Genomic DNA, 11,019 nt, shown 5'->3' with positions numbered 1-11,019 from the left:
GGTCAATTTTGGCTACCCTAGTGTTGTCACCAAGTGCAACCTGGGCTGTAAAACTGAGTGCTCCACTTTTTTCTAGTTATGACAGAAGCCCCCCCCGAAACCTTTTATTTAAGGAATGCAAACATCATGCATTTCATAAATAGAACTTTAGGAATATAGTGATTCTTCCCATTGTACCCGCCCTCCCACCCCTCTGCCTCCCCTCCCTCCTATTCCCATTCTTATCCAGGCCTTTCTTCCATATGATGGATGGATGGTGGAAAGAGAGGCTACTACTAACATTTATTAATCTCTATGCTGAACACTGTTCCGGTATTTCACATCACAGAATCTCCACCACAATCCCTGAAGCATATTGTATGAAAAAATTGATGCTTAGAGACGTTACCTGCCCAAGAACCCAGTGAGAGCCCTGGGGTTTGAACCCAAGTCTGTCTGACTTCAAGGCCTACACAATTACCCAGCGATACACTTTTGGGTTCAGAGGGGCGGGTGTTAGAGCTGGAGGAAGACTCAGAGGTTATCCAGTCTCCTGTTTTGCAGGCAGGGGAGAGAGGAACCCCATTCACACCGCCAGCTGGTGGCAGGGCTGGGACTCACTCACACACGATTCCCCCGGATGCTGTGCCATGCCATCCTTCTTCCCTGGAGCACCACAGATATGGATCCTACCACATCCCACCACTGTGCCGCCTCCCTGGCACAGGGAGTCCTGGCCCAGGACTCCCTGGGCTTTGGCCAACCCTACCTGGGGGTTCCCCAGTTTTCTCTGCCGTCTCGGCATTTCCGGGCCTCTGAAAGTCCTGGGGCACAGCGTGGGTCTAGGGTCACCCTTCTGACACTTCTCAGCCCTGGTGCTCTTAAAACCATACCCACTCCACATATCCCATGAAGAACCATGGCCAGCACTCACGGCTGGGCATGCCTTGTTGGTCACTCTTTGAAGATGTCTCGCCTTTCAGAACAAAATAAGAAAGAATGTGCTAACCACTGAGGGGAGGGTTCAGTTTTGATGAAAGCTAAGGAAGCTTGGCTTACAGTAGAGGGGTTGGCAGAGAGGGATATCATATGGTGCAGGTAGAACCCTGGATTTGGGTCTGGTGTCCTGGCCCTGCCACATAGCCACCAGGTAATTACGCAGGTCTCCTCACTTGAACCCATTTTCCCCAGTGTACAAATGCAGACTCCAACAGCCCACCCCTCCCAGGCTTCTAGTGCATGCGTAGAAGCATAGGACAAGTAAGCTCTTTGAAGGCTGTCCAAACACAAGATTCCGTTTCAGGTTTCCATTGGTGATATGCAGAGTCAGTCTTCCTGTCAGTTAGAAATTCCAGAAGGAAAAGCAAAATTCACCATCTCCAGGGCCCAAGAAATACCTTCAGCATTCCTTAAGAGCTTTCAGCTGATCTTGGGTTCAGTCCTTGTATCCAGTGGGATGAATTAATCTAGGCCACTCTGCTTCAGAGCTCTGAGCTGTAAAATGGGGACCTCAGGAGCCATTGGAGCACTCAGCGCTTACCGAGGGAGATGAAGCCAGATGAAACATCACTGCGCTTACAGCTTCGGCTTTAAAACACATTTTATTCTGTGGGGGGTAGGGGTGGGGGGTTCTGTCTTGACATCCACTGATAGTAATGGGGGGGGAGCACTGAGGAGAGAGAGGACAAGCAGGGACAACAAGAGGCCAAGAAATTCAGAGACTGAATGAAATTAAGCCCAAGGCACAGCTGGGCTCTGCCTTTCTCTTCATTTTTTATCTTACTTTTTTCTTATCAATGTCTAATTGCATCAACTTGTCACTCTTCGTACTTAATATTTATTGCATTCCCACTCCCTGCCTGGCATATACTAAACACTCTACACATTTTAATTAATTTGATCCTTACAACAGCCCATTGCGTTAGGTAATGCTATTAACCTGCATTCTACAAGGGGAAACCGAGGGACAGATACGCTGATAAACTTGTGGGAAATAAAGTACAGTTATAGCAACTGGCAGAGGCAGGATTGAAAACAGGCAGGCTAGATGCAGGCCCAACGTGTAACCACCAGCGTCCACTGTCTTCCAGAAAAAGACACCCACAGGGTCCGATTATTTTTTTCTGATGTAGAATCCTTTTCATCAAACACATACATACACACACACACACACATCCATACACACACACCCACACACACACACTCAGTAAATCTTCAGCTGTGTTCCAAGCCTGACTGTAACCAGACTCAGAGAACTGAAGGAATTTTTCCCTGTCAATGATATAACAGAATTTGTGTCATTAAGAGCAGGGCCATCAGTCAGATCAATTTGCACTTGGATGAACTGCATCCACCAACGAGACTGAGTCGCTGGACTTCTGCAGCTCCTTAATCTGTAAAATGATGTGTTTCATCACTCTTTAGGAAGGAACATTTTAGAATGATCTTTCAAAAGCTCATTAACCCAGGAGCACAATCCAGCTATGGGGTATTGCTGCTGCTCCAACCGCCTGGTATGACTTTTCTCCCTCCGGCTCCCGACATGCCTGCTCTGAAGCCAGAAGGCATTGGGGGGATGGGCAGCTGTCCGTTAAAGTGCCAAGTTCATAGCCCCACATCCAGTCCATTTCTTCGTGCAGAGGATTTGAACCTAAGCTGGGCAAGTGAATTAACCACATGCCCTCTTGCCCCCCACCCCAACCCTCTAGGCAGACCATGAATCAAACAGAATCTCCCTCAAGCTAAGGGGCTGCCAAGCTCTCATTCCCTGGTGCTTCCTCTGGGAAGGGGTCTCTGGAGAGGATCCAATGAGCAGGGCTCCCGGGGCTGAGGGAGCCACATCACTGAGTGTCCCCAGGAACACAGCCACCATGGAAACAGTGCGTGCACTGGCCTGTTCGTGGGCAAATAACAAGATTTTCTATTTGCTTGTGTAATGCAGGAAATGTCAAAGCACACTGGTGAATATCAGGAGATTGTCAGCACCCAGGGGGCCACTTTCCTAAGGAGCTGAGTGAGCCCTTCTGCTGTCGGGGGCGCAGGAGGGATTTTCTGGGTGGAAGTGGTGCCTCATTATGGTCCTTGTGCGGGCAAATAAACATTGCGAGAGCTCATGAAGAGACAAGGGGCGTTCTTGGAGGGCTGAGGGGGCCCCTCTACCTGTCACCCCTCCGGAGGACAGAACAAAAGAAAGGAAGCTGCCTTCTTGCCGAGAACAGGATGTGGAGCGAAGTGTAAAGGCCCAGGTCATTGCCGGCGTGGTGGGAACACGCACTTCTCCCGCCCTTCCAGGTGCTGGCCTCTGCGTAGACGCGGCAAATTCCATTGTAGGGGAGAAGCAAGGGCCACCTGGAGGACCTCCCAGGCCTTTTTCTTCCCTAATTCTTCCCCCTTCCACGTTGATATACTCATTTATTCCACAGATATGGAGTGCTTCCTTTGTATGTGACAGTAGAAAGTAGTAGAGCTGTAAGATCTTGGAAACCTACCTATCCTTGGGAAGCCCCAGTTTCCACGTCTGTAGGACGAATATAATGATATTTATTATTAAAATCAACATGGAAGTACTGTTTCTAGCTTCATCCGTCATGGTAAGTGCTGCTGAAGACACTCAGTGTTAAAATGAGAACAAGTTTAAGACAATAGATTTCCTTAGGAAGGAGGGGTACGGAGATGAGAATGGGAACAGGTCTGAGAACAGAGATTTGGGATCCAAAGATGCAAAATTCAGTTTCTGAGATCTCATTTGTAACTCATCCAAATTTCCATGACTATCTTCTGGGGCTGCTAGCATTTGCTTTCAGGATGAAATGCTAAGGCCTGTAATTAAATGCTATTGTTAGGAATTGCAAATATGCAATCCTCTTCAAGTAGTTTATACTGAAAGAGAATTATTCTGTAGTGGTAGGACCCAAGGGTAGGACCAAGTGGCTGGCCCAAGATACCCATAAAATCAAGCCCATGGTAACTGGGTGGTAGGAGACTTCCCAGCCTGAGAACTCCCACGTGTTGACCTGGAGGTATTAGAGCCAAGGAGCCCAGAACACCCAAGTCTTGCTCTGTCCTTTAATCAGTAAAAGAACTTCTCTTTAAGGGAACAAAAGGGGGGAAAGAAAGAGAGAGAGGGAGGGGGGAGAGAGGGAGAGGGGGAGAGGGGGAGGGAGAGAGAGGGAGAGAGAGAGAGAGAGAGAGAGAGAGAGAGAGAACTAGTTTTATTGAAGTGAACACACAGTAAAACCCAATGGTAATGCTGAAAATAAGGTTAAAAAGTTCAGTCACTTAAAACATGAGAAAATATTATTGTCAGGTTAAGGAAATGACAGGGATGAATTTGCTGTAGGAGACGGGAACCAATGGTGCTAAATCCAAATTCACCTTGCTCACAGTGCATGCCAGCACACCGTTGAATAATAGCAAGCCAGGGCTCAGTAGCCCCCATATCTGAGTCCTCTGATATGAATTAGGCTGAAGAAGTATGTTAGGCCACATGGCCTCACTAGGGAATTTTCCCTAAGATCTAAATTTGGAAAGAATTCATTTATGTACTTAGCACCATGCCCTGGTGCATAGAATGCACTTAGAAAACTAGTCATTAATATTGTTGTTGATATTGTTGTTGATAATGTAAGTCGTGCATTAAAGTTGGATTGAGCCATATGTCCTGAGAAAGGCTTGGAAAATCTGAAACAAATCATTTATTTATTTATTTATTTACTTACTTATTTATTAAGACACATACACACACACACACACACAGAGTGCTACTTTTTCAATGTCTGGTTATTCTCTAAATGCCTGCAATGGTTGGGATTAGGCTGGAGCTGATGCCAGGATACTCTTGCCTAAGTCTAGAGCCAGGAACTCCATCCTGGTCTTTTACATGGGTGGCAGGACCCCAAGTACTTGAATCATCATCTGCTGCCTCCCAGGCACATGAGCAGGAAGCCAGATTGGAAGCGGAGATGGAACTCAATCCCATGCACTTGGATATGGGCTGCAGGCCCCCCAAGTGGTGGTTTAACCTGCTGCACCACCAAACCTGCCACTTGTGGGGGTCTTAATCCCTAGGCTAAGGTAGTAATTGCTAATCAACAAGTTCATTCTGTCCACAAGAGTTTGGTTCACAGCCTGAGAGATAACATCAAAATTTTTCTGTCAACTGGCTGCACACATCAGCAGAACATCTCTCTGCCTTGCAGTTGAGAGCCCTTAAGCTTGTTCCCAGAGGAGCCCTGTGTCAATAGGAGCCTCAAAGGGACACAGCAGGCAGAACTAAAGGGTCTACTGGCCTATTCAGCTACTCCAGAAAACCAGGAAGGACCTTTGAAATTTGATCTCTTGAAATTTGATCAACACAACCCTAGGGGAACACAGGCCTTGAACCCTTCTACCTGGGGCACCTTTCTGTCCTCCTAAAGACATTTTGATGGGGCCAGTGCTGTGGTATAGTAAGTTAAGCCTCTGCCTGTGGCACTTGCATCCCACATGGGCTCCAGTTCTTTCTTGGCTGCTCCATTTCTGATCCAGCTCCCTGCTGATGGCTTGAGAAAGCAGGGGGTAATGACTGAGGTGCTTGGGCCCCTGCACCCATGTGGGAGACCTGGAAGAGGCTCCTGGCTTCAGATGGGCTGGGCTCCAGCTGTTCCAGCCATTTGAGGAGTGAACTAGCCGATGGAAGAGCTCTCTCTCTTTCCCTCTGTCTGTAACTCTGCCTCTCAAATAAAAAAATCGTTTTTTTTTTTTAAAGAGAAACTTTTTTTTTGACAGATAGAGCTAGACAATGAGAGAGAGAAAGACAGAGAGAAAGGTCTTCCTTCCGTTGGTTCACCCCCAAAATGGCTGCCACAGCTGGCGCTACACCAATCCGAAGCCAGGAGCCAGGTGCTTCTTCCTGGTCTCCCATGCAGGTGCAGGGGCCCAAGCACTTGGGCCATCCTCCACTGCCTTCCTGGGCCACAGCAGAGAGCTGGACTGGAAGAGGAGCAACCGGGACTAGAACCTGGCGCCCATATGGGATACCAGTGCCACAGGCAGAGGATTAGCCAAGTGAGCCACGGCACCAGCCAAGAGAGACCTTTTGACAATAACCTATTTGATGTGAATCTATTTCCAGACTCTACCTCTTCCCAGAATTTCTACAAGTATGATCTGCCATCCTTATGTTCATACTTATGGAAAATGGTAATTGTAGATGAAATTGCAATTTTATAGGTCTAAAATGGGTGACTAATAGCAATATCACAATGTTTAACCTAATGGTGACGCTTACACATGGGTAGTACTTCACAGTTTGTGAAGTGCATTCTCTTATCAATCCTTACAATAAACTTGTGAAATAGACATTACTGTTTCTATTTTACAGATGGGAAAATTGAGGCTCACAAAACTCACCAAGAATTTACATTTGTTCTCTTTTGGTGGAGTCTTTTACAAATAAAACTAGAGGCAGAAAGAGCCTAATATCCTTATGAATTGTGGCAATTCCTCGAAAGCCATGCCTTATAAGCTATAGAGGGGATCTGACAGTGTAGCACTGGTAATGTTGCCTTTTAATCAGGAGTGATCTGGGGCCAAACATCACTAAGTCAGGAGCTTCCACTCGGTGTCTGAATGTTAATCCAGTCCATTCTGCACCGCATGGCGTCCCCATCCTCATTTCCTGATTTCTGTCCTTTGTCGTGTCACTGACTCATCCAGGTCACCTGAGCACTACGGCCAAGGTGTCCACACATCTGGAACGGTGTGAGCCACCCTGGCTGCATACAACAGGGCGTGCAAAGGAGCTCCCGCAGCAGTAACAAGACAGCACTCCTCTGTTCCTTTCCCACCTGTGAAATGAGGGGGAGTCATGCTGCCCCCATCCAGTTCCGAGTGCTCAGAGCCGTCTCACGCTTACTCTCTTTTGCTGTCAGGCATTGTCCACGGTTCCTGCTCCAAAGCTCCAGCCATTGGCATAGACCTCTCAAAGGTGCCTGCTGGATGGACACCCAGTTCATGGACTGTCTTGCTGCATTCTGCTAGGGAATCATCTGAGGCCAGCAGGTTCATTGCAATCTGTGAGTCCTTCTCTCCTGCCCTGGATGTGCGAGAGAGCATGGAAGTGGTGACAGGTATGGCCCAACTTTGCCCATCTGTCCACAGCCAAGCTTGCTGTCTTTCTATCTGTGACTTGAATGTCGTCAGGTTGCTTCACACCCATCAGAGACACAGGTGTTGAACCCCATCCATTCCTATGGCCTGGGCCAGTCTGAAGTTCTTGGTACAATCTTTGCTGATTCCAAGAACCTCTGCTCAATGGTCTAGCTCCTGAGTCCATGCCTGCTTTTCCTAGTCTGCCCATGTCTCCCACCACCACATAGAGCTAAACCTCAGGCCCTCATCAACCTCCCAGAGAAGTCCTCTGAGACAAATGTGGTGCTTGCTTCTTGGACTGACTCAGCAGGTAGGGGACGGAGGTCCTAAATTCTTCTCCACTACCTCTCACAGTGCTTCTGTCTCCTCAGAAGCCTTGCTGTTGACCAATAACGATGCCATGGCTTTTCTCCCAGGAATTCTGGAGGACAGATTTCCCCATGGCACCCTCAGGATGAAGTCTTCCCACTGAAGGGTCTTGGCTGCTCCTCCACGCAGCCCCCAGGGAGCCACCCTCCGGTCATGCTCCTGTCGGCATGCATGCCTTAGGCCAGGCCCTGGGACTTCACTCTGGAAACAGATTTGTGAGGACATTTTGGGAAGGTCAAAGCTTAAGAAATGTTTCCAGAGAGGGGGAAATAAGAACTGTCTGATAACTGTGCAGATGAAGATTAGCTCTGAGAAGAAACAGGCTCTTATAGTTCCTTCCTGAGGTCTCAGTGTGGGTCTCCCACTTTGTTTGGACTTCAATAAGGAAGTGCATGTGTTCGAGGACCCTGGCAGAGCACATGAGAGCTGAGTTCTAGTCCTTTCCATGCCACTCGCCAGCTGGTGTGCTTTGTGAAATCTGCATTTCCGCAGCCTCTGATGTCACAGCTAGGTCACATTTGAAATAGTCATTCAGACTGTTCCCACCCAGCCCCTCCATGCCCCTCACTTGGTCCTCACTCCTAAAAGTTCCCTAAGAGGGCCTCACGGATGGTCACCTTGCCAGCTGTCTTTCAGGTATCTGGGGACACTACTTTCACTTCTGATGTCTCCCAAGGGTACCTGGTGTCCCCCTGATGGCCACCATCCTGCTGCTGCTTTTTCCCCTGCCCCAGAAAAGCCAGGAGTCAGTGCCAGGGATTCCAAGTGCTCAGTCCTGAAGGGCTTCCGTTCCCAGTCAGCCACGCTCTCTAAGCACTTTCCAAAAACAGCATGGCCCCTAGAATCTTCCAGGCTTTTAAAGGCTTTTAAAACCTCTGTCTGAGGTTGGATGCCAGAACGCAGGTTTCAACCACCTGGTGACCAAGCAGTGGCTCCTGGGTCAGTTGGTGATGTGTGGGTCCCTCTTCCCACAGGGTTAGCTCCCTCCCTGAGATCTCTCAGCATCTCATGGAAATAGTCATGGCAGGTCGCCCCCAACCCTGGCAAATGTGTCCCATGGTGGGCACACTGACAGTCCTTTCCTGACGCTTGGTAGTGTATAAAAAAGAAGCTTATTTGGCTCACAATTTTGGAGGCTGCAAGGCCAAATAGCAAGAAGCCTGCTCTTCTGAGGATCTCCCTGAGGGCAGATGGCACTGTGGCAGAGGCATGCGTGAGAGGGAGAAACACATGGCTAGGCAGGAAGCCAGGGACAGGTGGGGTGTGACTACTCTTGCTCCTTTATGATAGTCCTCTTGAGAGAACTGATCAGGGTTCCATCAGAAGAACCTTAGTCTCTTCCAAGGCTAGTGCCCCAGTGACCTAATTACCTTGCACCAGGCACCATCTCTAGTAGGTTCTAACACCTCCCACATCATCAAACTGGGACCAAGCAACCCTCATAAGAACCATTAAGGGACTCACCTAAACCATAACCAAACCGTAGTACCCACTATATCAGAGGTGGAAAATGTGAACTAAAAAAGTAGGCACGTTATTTATCCCTCTGGAACTCAATTTCCTGACACATAAAATCATCAGGTTAAATCAAAGGTTTTAAAGATAAGGATTCCTTTATTTGAAAGTCAGATTGGGGGAAGGCGTTGTGGCATAGTGGGTTAAGCCACCACCTATGATGCTGGCATCCCATATGGGCACTGGTTCAAGTCCTAGCTGCTCTACTTCCCATCAGGCTCCCTGATAATGCACCTGGAAAGTAGTGGAATTTGGCCCAAGTACTTGGGCTCCTTCACCCACATGGAAGATCTGGATGAAACTCCCTGCTCTTGTCTTTGGCCCAACCCAGTCCTGGTTGTTGTGGCCATCTGGGGAATGAACCAGTGGATGGAAGATTCTCTCTCTCTCTGTATCTCTGTCTTTCAAATAAATAAATAGATCTTTAAAAAAAAACCCTCAGATTTGTAAGATTTAATTTACATACATTAAAATGCATATATTTTAGGTATAAAGTTTGATGAGTTTTGGCAAACATGTCATCTAACAATCACCGCACATGAGATATATTTCTGGTACCCCAAAAACTTTGCTTGTGCCTCCTGTAATGGTTCCCCTTTCCCTATTCGAAGCTTCTGCCATCCAATGATCAATCTCCTGTACTTTAAGTTTTATCTTTCCTGCATTGTTAAACATATGGAAACTCAGCTTTTTACTGAACTGTGATATTCTTTATATAATCTAGATTCCAGCCCTTTATACATATGATTTGAGAGGGCTTCTTTCTACATAAATGCCAACACATTTCCAAGACTGTCAATCATTCTCAGCATATAGTGCTAAAGCATCCTTTGACCAGGAAATTATATACTAACAAAAACTACTCTTTCTTTTTTTTAAAGATTTATTTATTTATTTGAAAGTCAGAGTTACACAGAGAGAGGAGAGGCAGAGAGAGAGAGAGAGAGAGAGAGAGAGAGAGAGAGGTCTTCCATCCAATGGTTCACTCCCTAATTGGCTGCAATGGCCAGAGCTGTGCTGATCCAAAGCTAGGAGCCAGGAGCCTCTTCTGGGTCTCCCATGCAGGTGCAGAAGCCCAAGGACTTGGGCCATCTTCTACTGCTTTCCCAGGCCATAGCAGAGAGCTGGATCAACACTGGAGCAGCTGGGTCTGGAACCGGCGCCCATATGGAATGCCGACGCTTCAGACCAGGGTGTTAACCTGCTGCGCCATGGTGCTGGTCTTAAAACTACTCTTTCTAAAATCAGTGCCTTAAATAAATCTGTGGCTGCTGTTAATCTCGACAGAATCTAATACACTTTATAAAGAGTCCTATATGATATTTACTTAGATGGGGAACTTCTTTGGGGGCTTTCTCTGGGACTCTGATAAAATACAATGACCCTTCTTCCCAGAAAAATTAATTGTCAAATGCAATGTATAAAAATATTTGCCTTCAATTTCAGAGGGTTCATAGATAATTAAAATCCACCAGGATCTACCTAGGGATAGCCCCACGATGCTGACGGTAAGCCTCACTGATCAATTCAGTGCAGAGGCATAATGTACATGTGGACCTGAGCAGCCCTGCAACAGCTCAGTGTTGCCAGAGGTTCATAATCCACAGAAGGGAGCCCTACCCAGCTCTGGCAGTCTCTGGGGCTCTTTCTGGCTCAACAGATTCCAAAATTCTCCATTCATCAGAAAGGCACTCAGATGCCCCAAATGTCACATTTGCCTAGTGTGGAGAAAAAAAAATTGGATAAGCCAGGAAAATGTCTTATGCTTGTGCTGATGATATTCATAAGGACTGGGAGGAAAATACCCCTGTCCGGGATGCGTGAATCCAAGCTTCTCTCCTCAGCCCTATCTGCTCAGGCATTCGGAGCTGAGGTTCCCTCTCCAGGTGAGGTGATGGGCTTGGCTTCTGAATCAGCTGGTCCAGGCCTGCCTTCTTTCTCTGAGCCTCGCTGCAGATCTCTCCAGCGCTTCCCATGAACACACTTAATTGGCCATGTGTCAGCTCAATTGCTAGCTGATCTAAG

The sequence above is a fragment of the Oryctolagus cuniculus genome, chromosome 1 (assembly GCF_964237555.1).
Source record: "Oryctolagus cuniculus chromosome 1, mOryCun1.1, whole genome shotgun sequence".
NCBI classification, from domain to species: Eukaryota; Metazoa; Chordata; class Mammalia; order Lagomorpha; family Leporidae; genus Oryctolagus; species Oryctolagus cuniculus.
This window is presented reverse-complemented; position numbering follows the sequence as displayed.